The sequence below is a fragment of the Rhinopithecus roxellana genome, chromosome 13, assembly GCF_007565055.1.
Source record: "Rhinopithecus roxellana isolate Shanxi Qingling chromosome 13, ASM756505v1, whole genome shotgun sequence".
NCBI lineage: Eukaryota > Metazoa > Chordata > Mammalia > Primates > Cercopithecidae > Rhinopithecus > Rhinopithecus roxellana.
Genome location: NC_044561.1, coordinates 117,794,255 through 117,810,165, shown reverse-complemented (window position 1 = coordinate 117,810,165; position 15,911 = coordinate 117,794,255). Strand labels below are relative to the sequence as shown.

The 15,911-nt window shown below is 45.9% G+C and overlaps 1 non-coding gene across 1 annotated transcript; it reads left to right on the top strand.

The window, feature by feature from the left end:
* Positions 1 to 214: 214 nt before the first annotated feature.
* Positions 215 to 4,930, top strand: LOC104678872. The gene is made up of 2 exons (XR_004052557.1): positions 215 to 394; positions 4,411 to 4,930. It is a non-coding gene; the product is annotated as an uncharacterized LOC104678872 (transcript).
* The last annotated feature ends 10,981 nt before the right edge of the window (positions 4,931 to 15,911 follow it).

Sequence of the window (15,911 nt, the reverse complement as noted above, 5' to 3'; positions counted from 1 at the left end):
GCAGGGAAAATGTTTCTCCACCAAATACATCTTAGAATGGACACTGGGAGATAAAAATAAAGATGTGCTTTGATTATGTCACAGGCCAGATTTCTTCAACATCCTGGTCTCAGTGAGAAGGAGGATTCTCCAAAACAAGTCTAGGAAGTGAATGTTCCAGAATGTTCTAGAACTTGGTTCATTAGGCAGGCAAGAAGCGTGCCTCTGGGAACCTCTTGAGCCCTTCATGGGCTAGCACACCACTACCATCCCCCCAGAAGCTTCAGTTGTTGGCTTCTAATGGCTTACTATTTCCATTTCTACTGAGAACTGCCATCTCAGGAATCACCTCACCCTGGAGTTTATTCCCCTCACCCACAGGGTGGCTGGTAGCCAACAGCTGACTTGTACAGAGGTACACAAAGCCAGCCTTTTTGCTAGATTTTACCTGAGACCACATCTTTGCTTGTTTCCCTCCCTGTCTTGCTTCCCTTCATCCCTTACATGTTCTTTCCTTTATAAATCACACAGTACTGGCCGGGCGCGGTGGCTCAAGCCTGTAATCCCAGCACTTTGGGAGGCCGAGACGGGTGGATCACGAGGTCAGGAGATCGAGACCATCCTGGCTAACACGGTGAAACCCCGTCTCTACTAAAAAAATACAAAAAATTAGCCGGGCGAGATGGCGGGCGCCTGTAGTCCCAGCTACTCGGGAGGCTGAGGCAGGAGAATGGCTAAACCCGGGAGGCGGAGCTTGCAGTGAGCCGAGATCACGCCGCTGCACTCCAGCCTGGGCGACAGAGCGAGACTCTGTCTCAAAAAAAAAAAAAAAAAAAAGAAAAAGAAAAATTAAAATAAAATAAAAATAAATAAATAAATCACACAGTACCTAATCTTTGCCTCAGGCTCTGTGTCTGAGGAGCTGAAGATGATTCTGGGCATCAGGAGGTGCTTTTGTGACTGGGCTATTTCAGTAGCTCTGAGCTAGGTAATCCATTAGTGAAACTTCTAGATCCTAAATCAAACTACGTAGATTCAATTCACAGTACCATTACTTCACTGCTGTGTGACCTTGGCCAATGACTGGTTACTACATCCCAGTTTTCTCATCTGTGATACAGAAGGCAAACACTGACCCACCTCACAGGGCTTTGCAAGGATTCAGCATACAAAAGTACCTAGGATAGTGCCTGGCACAATCGATGGTGCTATTGTTATTCCTCCAGGCTAATGGCACTGACTAAGTGCAAAGGAAGTGGCTTTTTGCCATCTAGTTGAGGATGCTGTATCCTGGGGTAAGTGGCCAGATCATAGGATGGCTGTGGTTCAATTGTAGTAAAATAATCTCCCTTGGCTGGGTGTGGTGGCTCACTCCTGTAATCCAGCACTTTGGGAGGTCAAAGCAGGTAGATCACCAGACGTCGGGAGTTCGAAACCAGCCTGGCTAACATGGTGAAACCTAGTCTCCACTAAAAATACAAAAATTAGCCAGGCGTGGTGGTGTGTGCCTGTAATCCCAGCTACTCGAGAGGCTGAGGCAGGAGAATCACTTGAACCTGGGAGGCGGAGGTTGCAGTGAGCTGACATTGTAACACTGCACAAGACTCCATCTCAAAAACAACAACAACAACAACAACCCACCCCTTATGGAACCCTTACTATATCCCAGTCCCTGTTCTGCGTGCTGCATATGTGCTTATGTGCTAGTTCACTCTGTCTTCACTACCTTTCAAAGCTGATATAATTATCTCCTTTTTTTTTTTTTGAGACGGAGTCTCGCTCTGTCACCGGGCTGGAGTACAGTGGCACGATGTTGGCTCACTGCAACCTCCGCCTCCCGGGTTCATGCTATTCTCCTGCTTCAGCCTCCTGAGTAGCTAGGACTACAGGTGTGCGCCACCATGCCCAGCTAATTTTTGTGTTTTTAGTAGAGATGGGGTTTCACCATGTTGTCCAGGCTGGTCTCGAACTCTTGATCTCAAGTGATCTGCCTGCCTCGGCCTCCTAAAGTGCTGGGATTACAGGCATGAGCCACCGCACCTGGCCAATTATCTCCATTTTACACATGAAAAAACTGAGGCCCAGACAGTCTAAAAAACCAGCTATTAGATCCACAGGTTAAAAAAAAATGAGTGCATCTAAAATGACTACAATTAAAAAGGCCAGGCTGGGAAGTAGTTTGCAGTTTCTTAAAAAGTTAAACATACGCTTATGTGACGAGCAGTTGTATTCCTGGGTAATGAAAGCATTTGTCCACTCAAAGACATGTACATGAAGGCCGGGCACGGTGGCTCAAGCCTGTAATCCCAGCACTTTGGGAGGCCGAGACGGGTGGATCACAAGGTCAGGAGATCGAGACCATCCTGGCTAACACGGTGAAACCCCGTCTCTACTACAAAACACAAAAAACTAGCCGGGCGAGGTGGCGGGCGCCTGTAGTCCCAGCTACTCAGGAGGCTGAGGCAGGAGAATGGTGTGAACCCGGGAGGCGGAGCTTGCAGTGAGCTGAGATCCGGCCACTGCACTCCAGCCTGGGCGACAGAGGGAAACTCCATCTCAAAAAAAAAAAAAAAAGAAAGACATGTACATGAATGTTCATAGCAGTTTTATTTGTAATAGTCAAAAACTGGAGGAAACAATGACATGCCCAGGGGCATGGGTAAAGAAACTGTGGCATCTGTATCTTTCTTTCTTGTTTGTTGGAGACAAAGTGGAGTGCAGTGGTGCAATCACGGCTCACTGCAGCTCGACCTCAGGGCTCAAGTGATTCTCCCACCTCAGCCTCCTGAGTAGCTGAGACTACAGACAGGCACACACCACCATGCCTGGCTAATTTTTTGGTGTTTAGTAGCGTCAGGGTTTCGCTATGTGGCCCAGGCTGGTCTCAAACTCCTGGGCTCAAGTGATCTGCTCGTCTCAGTCTCCCAAAGTGTTGGGATTACAGCTGTGAGCCACCGTGCTTCACCTGAGAGATCTATTAGGTTGGTGCAAAAGTAATTGCGGTTTTGCCATCAAACGTAATGGCAAAATGGCCAGGCACGGTGGCAGATCACTTGAGGCAAGGAGTTCAAGACCAGCCTGGCCAACATGGTGAAACCCTGTCTCTACTAAAAATACAAAAATTAGCCGAGCATGGTGGTGCATGCCTGTAGTCCCAGCTACTCAGGAGGCTGAGGCAGGAGAATCGCTTGAACCTGGATGCAGAGGTTGCAGTGAGATGAGATCACGCCACTGCACTCCAGCGTGGACAACAGAGCAAGACCGTGTCTCAAAAAAAAAAAAAAAAAAAAAAGAGTAACAGTCAAAACCGCAATTACTTTTGCACCAATCTGATATATGTACATCTACATCTCAATCCTACTTAGCAATAAAAAAAGACAAATTATTGATATGTGCAATAGCATGGATAAATGACAAAATAATTATGCTGAATGAGAGAAGTCAGACAGAAAGAGTACATATTGGCCAGGTGCAGTGGCTCATGCCTATAATCCCAGCACTTTGGGAGGCCGAGGTGGGCGGATTATCTGAGGTCAGGAGTTCAAGACCAGCCTGACCAACATGGTGAAACCTCGTCTCTACTAAAAATACAAAAAAAAAAAAAAAAAAAAGAAAATTATCCAGGTATGGTAGCGCACGCCTGTGATGCCAGCTACTAGTGAGGCTGAGGCAGGAGAATTGCTTGAACCCCCGCAGGGGCAGAGGTTTCAGTGAGCCAAGTTTTCACCACTGCGCTCCCAGCCTGGGCAACAGAGAGAGGCTCTGTATCCAAAAAAGAAAAAAAAAAAACTTAATAAAGAGTACATATAGCATGATTTCATTTCTATAAAATCCCAGAAAATGTAAAGCCATCTATAGTGAAAGAAAGCAGCCTATAGTGATGATGGTTACCTGGGAATGGGGTGGTGGGATGAATGGGGGATGACTTATAAGCCAGCATGAGGTAGCTTTTGGAAGCAATTGAAACACTTGGCATCTTGATTGTGGTGATGGTTCCTTGGGTATGTACATATGTTGAAACTCATCAAATTATTCAATTTCAGTATGTATAATTTATTGAACATCAATTATATCTCAACAGTGCTGTTTAGTTTTTATTTTTATTTTTATTTTTGAGACTGAGTCTCGCTTTGTAACCCAGGCTGGAATGCAGTGGCACGTTCTTGGCTCACTGCAATCTCCACCTTCTGGGTTCAAACGATTCTCCTGCCTCAGCCTCCCGAGTAGCTGGGATTACAGGCGTGCACCACCACGCCCAGCTAATTTTTGTATTTTTAGTGGAGATGGGGTTTCACCATGTTGGCCAGTCTGGTCTCGAACTCCTGACCTCAGGTGATCCGCCTGCCTTGGCCTCCCAAAGTGTTGGAATTATAGATGCAAACTACTGTAGGTCCGGTGATAATGCTGATTTTTTTTTTTTTTTTAAACTAGAGTGGCACAATGAGGATTTGAATCCACGTATGTCTCACTGGACATACGCCCAGGAACTGGTAAGTTATAAAAAGACCTCCTTTATTGGCTGGAGACATAAAATTAGTACAAACGGTGTCACCTCCAGGAAGCCTTACTGTCACTTCCGTGGAGGACAGTGGCCTGGGCCCACACCACCCTCCTGCCTGTCTTCAGCCTTTGTCAGTGGATCCTTTCCCCACTTGGAAGACTCCCCTTGCATCCTCCTCCATGTTGTCCTCCAAATGTGCTGGCTGAGAGCCCAGCGCCTGAATCAGAGGGACCTGGGTTTGAATCCCACCTCTGCCATTAAACACCAGCTGTCTGACCTCGACTGGGTTCCTTTGCTTCTCTGGGCTTCAGATTCTCCATCTGAATAATAATAGAAGCTACCTTGGGATTGCCTCAAGGATCAAATGCGAGAGAGTTCACCTTAAACAATGAGTGGAGGGCCTGGTGTGTAATAAAGCACTCAATAAATGTTAACTATTATTGATCTTCACCTGGGCAGTGGCTGCTGACTGTTTAAGTTTCTCAGCCTTTGAATCAGGTACTTCCGACCCAGCTCTATTTATTGACATGGAAAGATGCCCAAAGTGTACTGCTGAAGGGAAAAAAGCAGGCTACAAAAGAATATATTCCTCCCAGGTCATTTTAAAGATCAAAGCTAACCACGGACATCTAGTGCCTAGTAGGGTACCTGGGACACAGGAAGCCGTCGTTGAAAGCTAGCTGTGACTATATAATATAATACCATGGTAATACAAAAGCATTTTTGTAGTCCGTATGATGCCACCTTCAAATATTATGTGAGCTCCTGTGAAATGAGATGATATTTGCAATGTGCTTGCATCAAAGGGAGGTAGAGCTGCGTGTTCCCTTCTGCCTTCTTTCTGACACGTTTCAGGGAGTGATCATGGGCAGGGCTTGAGTTGACCTTGGGACCCATTGATCTGATGTGAATTTTGCTACTTTTTTTTTTAAGAGACCGGAGAGTGCAGTGGCTATTCACAGGCACGATCCCAGCACTGATCAGTGCGGGAGATTTGACCTGCTCTGTTTCCAACCTGGGCCAGTTCACCTCTCCTTTGGCAACCTGGTGTTTCTTTGCTCCCGGGAGGTCATGTTTTGGTCCTTTTTTATGTGGCACTGGAGTGAAAGAAAAGAAAAGCATTGCCCTTTGGCGTTGAGACTACAAACTTGGGTTTAGGGTGCTCTTTGTAATAACTGAGGTACTATAACAAATTAAACACTCGAGGGCGCTCCAATCTATTGGCAATAGAGATAAATACAAAAAGCCGTGATAATAACGATGCTATATGAATACTGCTGTTACATTTAACAATGCCGTTTACATTTAACACTGAGCTCTTACTATAGGAGCCTAAAATATAGCAAGAGAGTCACAAACTTTATCACATTTTAACCTTGCAAACATCCCATTAGTTAGAGAATATTATCAAAGATTTTATAATAGGGCATGTCACTCTGTGGGATTTAAAATTTTGTGTATTTTATATATATACACATATACATATATATATACATAATTTTTTTTGAGACAGGGTCTCACTCTGTCTCCCAGGCTGGAGTGTAGTGGCACAATCGCAGCTCACAGTAGCCTAGATCTCCTGGGCTCAAGCGATCCTCCTGCCTCAGCCTTCCAAGAAGCTGGGACTACAGGTGTGCACAACTGTACCTGGCTAATTTTTTAATTTTTCTGTAGAGACAGGGTCTTGCCATGTTGCCCAAGCTGGTCTTTGACCTCCCGAAGTGCTAGGGTTATAGACATGAGCCACTGCAACTGGCCTAAAAATATTTTTTTATGGAGTTGTAATTCACAAGTGTTGTAAAAGGTAAAAACATGAAGTGTACAGCTTGGTGAATTGTTACATGTGTATACACACAGGTAACCTCCATCCGGATCAACATGTGAAGCTTTTCTAATATCCTTTCTACTCACTCCTACTCCCACCCAAGGCAACCATGCTCCTGATTCTATTACCATTTATTCGTTTTGCTTATTTCTGAACTTCACATAAATGAAATCATACATATGCAAACTTTAGGGTTGCCATAAAAATCCAGGATGTCATTTTTTTTTTATTTTTTGAGATGGAGTCTTGCCCTGTCACCCAGGCTGCAGTACAGTAACATGATCTCAGCTCACTGCAATCTCCATCTCCCGGGTTCAAGCAATTCTCCTGTCTCAGCCTCCTGAGTTGCTGGGATTAGAGGTACGTGCCACCAAGCCTGGCTAATTTTTCTTTTGTATCTTTAGTAGAGACAAGGTTTCACCATGGTGGCCAGGCTGGTCTCAAACTCCTGACCTCATGATCCGCCCATCTTGGCTTCCCAAAGTGCTGGGATTACAGGCATGAGCCACCGCACCTGGCCTCAATGTGCTCTTCTTAATCACTGTATAGTCGTGTCCTACTTCTCTTCCTCCTCCTCCTCCTCCTCTTCCTCCTCCTTCTTCTTCTTCTTTTCTTCTTCTTTTTTTTAGAGATAGGGTCTTGCTATATTGCCCAAGCTGATCTCAAACTCTTGAGCTCAAGTAATCCACTTGCCTCAACCTTCCAAAGTGTTGGAATTACAGGCATGAGCCGTGGTTCCCAGCCCATGAGCCACTCAATTGCTGTATAATGTTCTATTGTACAAATGTACCACCATGTATTTATTCCTTCTATTGTCAGTGGCCAAGGGTGGGTTATCTTAGAAAAGCAGTGTAGAGTGGTGGTAAGTGGGTGCACTGTGGTATCAGAGGCCTGGGGGATTTGTCTCTTAGCTCCACCTTTTACTTGTGACCTTAGCCAAGTTACTTAATCTCCTTGTGCCTCAGCTAATTCAACATTAATATGGACTAAGAATAGTACCTCAAATGCTGCTGTATAGTTTAAAGGAGATATTCCATATAAACTACTTCAAATTGGTCCCAGCACAGAGTTAACTCAGTACATGTTATCTATGTCATACCCGTTAAACCCAGAAGACTGAAGTTCAGAGGCTTGACAAGCCTTGCTCAAAGTCACACACCCAGTATGTAACAGATTCCTCTGTCATGCATATTGACTAAATTAGAGTCATTCATTCAACATTTTTTTTTGCGCATTTATTATGTGCCAAGCACTCTTTTAAGACCGAAAACAGCCAGAAAGTTTCTACCAATATGAAATGTACATTCTTTTTATTTTTTTGAGATAGAGTCTCACTCTGTTGCCCAGGCTGCAGTGCAGTGGCGCAATCTTGGCTCACTGCAATCTCTACTTCCCGGGCTCAAGTGATCCTCCCAACTCAGCCTCCCAAGTAGTTGGGACTACAGCTACATGTTGCAACACCTTAGCGAGGTCCCACTAAGTTGCCCAGGCTGGTCTCAAACGCCTGGGCTCATGTGATCCTTCTGCCTCGGCCTCCCAAAGTGCTGGGATTACAGGTGTGAGCCACTGTCTCCACCCTAAATCAAATTCTTACTTATAGAAAGAAGCTTATAGACATGGCGAGGTGCCTGGAATATCTTGTTTAGTGTGTATATGTGTGTGTGTGTGTGTATATATATGTAAATATGTGTGTGTGTATATGTGTGTGTGTGTGTGATACGAATCAGGTCCTAAGACCATAAGCAGGTGTGGTATGTCTGCATGTAGCACCGTCTGGGGATACACTGAACAACCCTTTAAGTAGCACTTATTCTGTGCTGGGTGCTGTGCTAAGGACTCCACAAATGGTTAGCTTGTTCCATGCTCCTAACATTTAATACCCTATGTCTGACGGGTGCTGTCATTATACAGTTTTGCAAATAAAGAAACAGGCAGAGGAGAGGCTACACTCTAGCATGGTTAGGTTACAAGCCAGCACATGGCCCCGGGCACTTTGGTCTGAGTCTGTGCTCTTGGCTGCTTAGCTCTGCTACCTCTGCTAAGAGTGTTTTTCTCTGGGTAGTAAAATTTCCATGTTTTGAACGTAGTTATTTGTACTTCTCTTTATTGGTTGAGCTTTTGTGATAAGTAGGTTCCATTTTCATTAAAAAAAAATTACTAGAATTCTAATAGGGGTTTTTTATGTCTTTAAGAATTAACTGTGAATGCCTGCAGCGAAGGCTAGAATCCTAAGAGAGAGTCATTTTGCCAAAGGTACAAGCCACTCCGGTCTTTTTTTATGTGGCAGTGAGACTACTGTCCTTGGTGTTGAGGACCCAGGGACCAGCCCTGACTTCCTCCCACCCTAGGACCCCCTGTGATCCTGGGCAAGTCCCTGGTGTCCCTGTCACTACCTTCCACCAGCGAGGCACCTGGCATGGAGTGGCACTTAATAAATATCCATTGGATAGAGGAAGAATGAACGGCTGTCTCCTCTGGGCCTTGCTCCACCTCCACCACGACCAAAATCTGCTCCCTGCCTATCCTTGGGGCCTTGAGAATTAACGAATGAATAAAGTCACTGTAAGGTGCCCATTATTTACAGGTTTTTATATTTATTTATTTATTTATTTATTTATTTTGAGACAGAGTCTCACTCTGTGGCCCAGGCTGGAGTACAATGGCACGATCTTGGTTCACTGCAACCTCCGCCCCCTGAGTTCAAGTAATTATCTTGCCTCAGCCTCCTGAGTAGCTGGGATTACAGGCACCCACCACCATGCCCGGCTAATTTTTGTAGTTTTAGTAGAGACAGGGTTTCACCATGTCGGCCAGGCTGGTCCCGAACCCTTGACCTCAAGCGATCTGCTCACCTTGGCCTCCCAAAGTGCTGGGATTACAGGTGTGAGTCACCACACCCGGCCTTGTTTGCAGGTTTTTAAAAAGGCAAACAGCAAGTGACATCTGACCCAACCAGATGGATAATGAATGGTGGCCCGTCAGGCTAGGGGAGTGCCCTTCCAAACGTCCCTGAAATCACTGTGCAGACCACTTCGGAGACAGACCCAGGTCTCCCTGCGGCAAGGGCTGCTGGGAGTTTCCTGCCTGTGACCACCCCCACCTCGTGACCCGGCTCCTATCACCCCAGCCTCAGAAAGGCTGGGCCGCGGGGCAATAAATGCCTGTTATCATCAGTCTGTATCTCTAGAGCCGGGCTGTTTACCAGGAGCCCTGCAATTATTTTTATTACATACAAGTCCTGTAATTAATTTTTATCACTGTTTTCTCACAGCCACCTTGCAAGGAGGGCTAGTTTTGCTCTCTTTTAGTTTGCAGTGGGGGGAACTGGAACCCAGGCCTTGAAGGAGTTTCATGGAATTTCCTGCCTTTGCCCAAAGTTCTAGAAAGGGTCAGAGTTTGAATTCACAGACAGTGCTGGTCCGAGCAGAGAGTTAGCAGCAAGGCGGGGTGGGTGGTGGAGAATAGCCATTCAGAATAGACGAAAGTCCTGAGGTTTGGCTGCTTCCTAGCTGTGTGACCTTAGGCAAGTCACTCAAACTCTCTGTGCCTTAGTTCCTTTTTTTGTTTGTTTGTTTGAGATGGAGTTTCGCTCTTGTTGCCCAGGCTGGAGTGCAATCGTGCGATCTCAGCTCACCGCAACCTCCGCCTCCCGGGTTCAAGCGATTCTCCTGCCTCAGCTTCCCCAGTAGCCGGGATTACAGGCATGAGCCACCATGCCTGGCTAATTTTGTATTTTTAGTAGAAACAGGGTTTCTCCATGTTTGTTAGGCTGGTCTGTAACTCCCAACCTCAGGTGATCCATCCGCCTCAGCGTCTCAAAGTGCTGGGATTACAGGTGTGAGCTACGAGCCTGGCTCCCCGCCGCCCCCCGCTTTTTTTTTTTTTTTAGGAGACAGAGTCTTGCTCTGTTGCCCAGGCTGAAGTACAATGGCCTGATCATAGCTCACTGCAGCCTTGAGCTCCTGGGCTGAAGTGTTCCTCTTGCCTCAACCTCCTGAGCAGCCAGGACTACAGATGGGCGTCACCGAGCCCAGCTAATTCAAAAAATATTTTTTGGTAGAGATGGGGGTTTTACTATGTTGCCCAGGCTGGTCTTGAACCCCTGGCCACAGGCAGTCCTCCCATCTCAGCCTTTCAAAATTCTGGGATTAACAGGCGTGAGCCACTGTGCCTGGCTGTGCCTTAGGAAGGAATAACAGTACTCACCTCATCCGTTAGTACAGATGAGTGCTCAGTAACTGAGGTTCTATTGACTCTTGAGTTGGAACCTGGATTCATCTAGAACCTGTCCCACTGGATGACTTGGTCATGCCCCTTGCCATCCCTGAGCCTCAGATGCCTCATCTGTAAAAAGGACATCATCTTGCCTGCTGCACCCTCTGCTCTCTCATCTCTAGTCCCATCGGTCTTCTTCACAGCTTCCAACCACCCCCAGCTTTACCTTGTTAATTCCCAATTATCCACTCAGATATTCTTCCTTCCCTCCCTCCCTTCTTCTCTTCACTCATGTAATAAACATTTTGTGACCACCTGCTATGTGGCAGGTGATAGATAAGACAGGCAAAATCATTATCTTCATGAAGGGGAGATAGACAATAAACTAAAAAAAGAAAAAAAGGGCCGGGCACAGTGTCTCACGTCTGTAATCCTAGCACTTTGGGAGGCCGAGGCAGGCAGATCACCCAAGGTCAGGAGTTCCAGACCAGCCTGGCCAACATGTTGAAACCCTGTCTCTACTAAAAATTCAAAAAATAGACAGGCATGGTGGTGGGCGCCTGTCGTCCCAGCTACTTGGGAGGCTGAGGCAGGAGAATCACTTGAACCCAGGAGGCAGAGGTTGCATTGAGCCGAGATCTTGCCACTGCACTCCAGCCTGGGTGACAGTGCAAGATACTGTCTCAAAAAAAAAAAAAAAGGAAAAAAGAAAACCCCAAATAAACAAGAGAATTGCAGACTGCAATCAGCATTTCCTAAGGGGAAGTTATAGCACCCTAAGAGGAAGTAACTGGGAAGGTTACTTTCTAGAAAGTCCTCTCCAAGGAGACACTTTTGTTTTTTCGTTTTTGTTTTTATTTTTTATTTTTGAAACGGGGTTTGGCTCTGTTGTCCAGGCTGGAGTGCAGTGGAGAGCCCAGCCCTGACAATTGTGTTCTTATCACCTGTTCAGCAAAGGGTCGTCAGATGCTTCCTGTACATGGAATGGATTATTTCCTCATTTGTTTTCCATTCTATCCAAACACAATCCTGCTTTGTCCAGAGACATATTTCCAAATGGTAATGGTTTCTGTGTATGTGTTTCAAAAAATTTTACATCAAATTTGAAGTATAATACACATATGGCTGGGCATGATGGCTAATGCCATAATCCCAACACTTTGGGATGCTGAGTAGGGAGGATCACTTGAGCCCAGGAGTTGGAGGCTAGCCTGGGCAACATAGCAAGACCCCCCTGCCTCTATAAATAATAATAATAAATTAGCCAGGCATGGTGGCACATGCCTGTATGTAGTCCCAGCTACTCGGGAGGCTGAGGTGGGAGGATTGCCTGAGCCTCAGGAGATGGAGGCTGCAGTGACTGTGATGGTGCCACTGCACTCCAGCCTGGGTGACAAAGACCTCAACTCAAAAGAAAACAAAAACCAAAAAACAGACATCAAAAAATGCACAAAACTCAAGTGTGCAGCTCAACGAATCATTGCAAACAGAACCTCCATGCCACTGGGACCCAGACGAAGAAATGGAACCCGGCCAGGCTCCCAGAAGTCTTCCCTTTGCCCCTCACCATCACTCACTAGCACCCTCTCCAGGGTAACCACAAGCCTGACTCCTGCCACCAGAGATGAGTCTTGTCTGTTAAACTTTAAAGAAACGGAATAACACAGGATGTAGTCTTTTGTGTCTGGCTTATGTTTGTGAAATTCATCCATATTTTTCATAGCTAGAGTTTATTCTTAGTGCTGTATAGTGTTCTGTTGAATGAATACGCCACAGTTTCAAATAGTTTTTTTTTGTTTTTTGTTTTTTTTGGGTTTTTTTTTTTTTTTTTTTTTTTTTTTTTTGAGACAGCGTCTTGCTCTGTCGCCCGGGCTGGAGTGCAGTGGTGCAATCTTGGCTCACTGCAACCTCCACCTCCCGGGTTCAGGCAATTCTCTGCCTCAGCCTCCCAAGTAGCTGGGGTTACAGGTGCCTACCACCACACCCGGTTAATTTTTGTATTTTTAATAGAGACGGGGTTTCACCATCTTGGCCAGGCTGGTGTTGAACTCCTGACCTCGCGATCCACCTGCCTCAGCCTCCCAAAGTGCTGGGATTATAGTCATGAGCCACCGCGTCTGGCCAGTGTTTTTTTTTGTTTTTTGTTTTTTGTTTTTTTAACAGCTTTCCTGATAATCTGAGCATCCATTCAATTGGGGCAGGGCAGCGGTGGAGGAGAGCAGGAACTGGGTTTGACCCACAGGCACGTTTTGTTCCACACACCTTGTGTTTTTGTGTTGTTTTCATTGAATTAGTTGCTGATGAAGATGGATGTTTGTCTCCTCCTGAAGGATCTGCCATTGCTGGTCCCCAATTCCAAGTGCCTGGAGTTGAGTCCTGGCTGCCTCTTCTCAGCTCATGCATTCCATTCCCATTTGCCACAGTCCCCACCACTCCCTGTTGCTCTAAAACCACTCACTGACATCACCCACCTGGCCCTGTAAACATTTGAGTCTTCCATTCTAGCTTTAATTCAGCAGAGGTGGCCAATAATGCTTTATTCTAAGGTCTGCACAACAGTGGGCTCACCAAGCAGCTTAGGTTAGTTTATACATGGCCTCCATAGTGTTAAACTTTGGGATGCATATTTCAGTGTTCAAAAATGTATTGTCATTATTTGTACTATTTCAAAAATGTTTTAAAATATATTTCCATTATTATTATTGACATTATTACTGTCTCCAGAGATGTTTTAAAAATATATTTGCCTCGTGTGGTGGCTCACGCCTGTAATCTCAGCACTTTAGGAGGCCAAGATGGGCAGATCACTTGAAGTCAGGAGTTCAAGAACAGCCTGGCCAAAATGGTGAAACTCTGTCTCTACTAAAAATACAAAAATTAGCTGGGTGTGATGGTGCATGCTAGTAATACCAGCTACTTGGGAGGCTGAGGCTGAAGAATCGCTTGAGCCTGGGAGGCAGAGGTTGCAGTGAGCTGAGATCATGTCACTGCACTCCAGCCTGGCCGACAGAGCGAGACTTCATCTCAAAAATAAAAAATAAAAATAGGCCGGGCGCGGTGGCTCAAGCCTGTAATCCCAGCACTTTGGGAGGCCGAGACGGGCGGATCACGAGGTCAGGAGATCGAGACCATCCTGGCTAACACGGTGAAACCCCGTCTCTACTCAAAATACAAAAAACTAGCCGGGCGAGGTGGCGGGCGCCTGTAGTCCCAGCTACTCGAGAGGCCGAGGCAGGAGAATGGCGTAAACCCGGGAGGCGGAGCTTGCAGTGAGCTGAGATCCGGCCACTGCACTCCAGCCTGGGCGACAGAGCAAGACTCCGTCTCAAAAAAAAAAAAAAAAAAAAAAAAAAAAAAAAAATAAAAATATATTCAAATATATAGTAGAGGTCAAATTAAATATGGCAACTCTGGACCCAGATGGCCTGGAATCAAATCCTGGCTTTACTACTCAGGAGTGGTGTGAACTCAGGCAATTACTGAAACTTTCTGTGCCACTGTATAAAGAGAGATGTTAACATTTACCTTTCTGGGTTCTTATAAAGATTAAATGAGCTAATACTTGTAAAGTCAGTGCCTGGCACAAAATAAGTATTCAACATATATTGTTTGTTTGCTTGTTTGTTTGTTTATTTATTTATTGTGAGATGGAGTCTCACTCTGTTGCCCAAGCTGGAGTACAGTGGCACCATCTCGGCTCACTGCAACCTCTGCCTACCGGGTTCAAGCGATTCTCCTGCCTCAGTCTCCCAAGTAGGCAGAATTACAGGCATCTGCCACCACTCCCAGCTAATTTTTGTGTTTTTATTAGAGATGGGATTTCGCTGTGTTGGCCAGGCTGATCTCGAACTCCTGACCTCAAGTGATTCGCCCAAGTGAGCCTCCCTAAGTGCTGGGATTACAGGCATGAGCCACTGTGTCGGGCAGCTAGCTATTTATTATCTTTAAAATTAGTATGGCAAGCCGATCATTTGACCTGCTGGGGTGACCAACCATCCTAATCTGCTGAGACTGAGGAAGAGTTTCGGGACACAGGACTTTCAGAGCTAAAACTAGACAAGTCCTGGCCAAAAGAGGATGAGTTGGTCACCCTAGCCCTGCCTGACGATAATATTTCACTCCAGTTTAACAGACTGATCTTTTACTTTTATTAAATTACAGGTTTGATGTTGAAAATGATATTTGCACTACATATTGTAGAACCCTCCTCAGGCATCCCTATGATATAATTTCTGCAAAACACTAATCTTGCTTACATTTTCCTCATGTTACAGATCGGGAAAGTGAGGCCCAGGGGTGTAAACCGGTGGCAGAGCTCTTCCCTAGACCTGTTGTGAAGCCGCTGCCCCATCACCTGGTGCTCAACATGCACTAGGTAACACTGTAAGTGATTTTCATTAAATTTAATCTCGTACAATCTTAGGAGGTGGGTTCTACCATTATAACCATTTTAGAGATAGGATGCTCGTAGTTGTCTTCTGTCCCACAAACCCACCCATATCCCTGGGATTTGAATTCATTCATTCTGTATATCTTTGCCTGATTGTGGTTTCCTTGGAACTTTCGTTACAGGGAAACCCACCAAGGTTTCCTGGGTCTTGTTTAGCCATTGAGCCTAATCTGTCTGTTTCAAGACTTTTTTTTTTTTTTTTTGAGACAGAGTCTTGCTCAGTCACCCAAGCTGGAGTGCACAGGCATAATCTCGGCTCACTGCAACCTCCACCTCCCGGATTCAAGCAGTTCTCCCTTCCTCAGCCTCCCGAGTAGCTGGAATTACAGGCGCTCACCACCATACCTAGCTAATTTTTTTGTGTGTGTATTTTTGGTAGAGACAGGGTTTCACCATGTTGGCCAGGCTGGTTTCGAACTCCTGACCTCAGGTGACCCGCCCACCTTGGACTCCCAAAGTGCTGGGATTACAGGCATGAATCACCGCCTGGCCTTGTTTTAAGATATTTTTTAAGGACCTTTTGTTTCAATTAGCAAATGTCTGCTAGTCTCCTACTACTGGGGCTATGGGGTGACTGACAAAGAGACTTTGTCCTCAAGGACTCGAGGCTGCTGGGGAACCCTGCTCACCAAGGTCTCTCTCCACTGCACTATGGCCAGCTTGAGGGCAAGGATGGGGTCTTTTCATCTCTGTGTCATGAAGAGGAGATCAACAGCATGTGTGGAAACTGGCAGATCACACCACAATGCAAAGAGGGCAGCAGGAGTCCAGATCCCAGCCATGAACTGTCGAGCTTCAGGCAGGGAGCAGTGGGAGTCCCAAAAACTTATGGGGATTTCTCAGTCTCAGTGCTATTGATGTTTGGGGCTGGCCAATTTTGTTGTGGGGGATGTCCTGTGCGGGGTAGGTTGGTTAGCACTGTCTGTTGCCTCTGCCAGTAG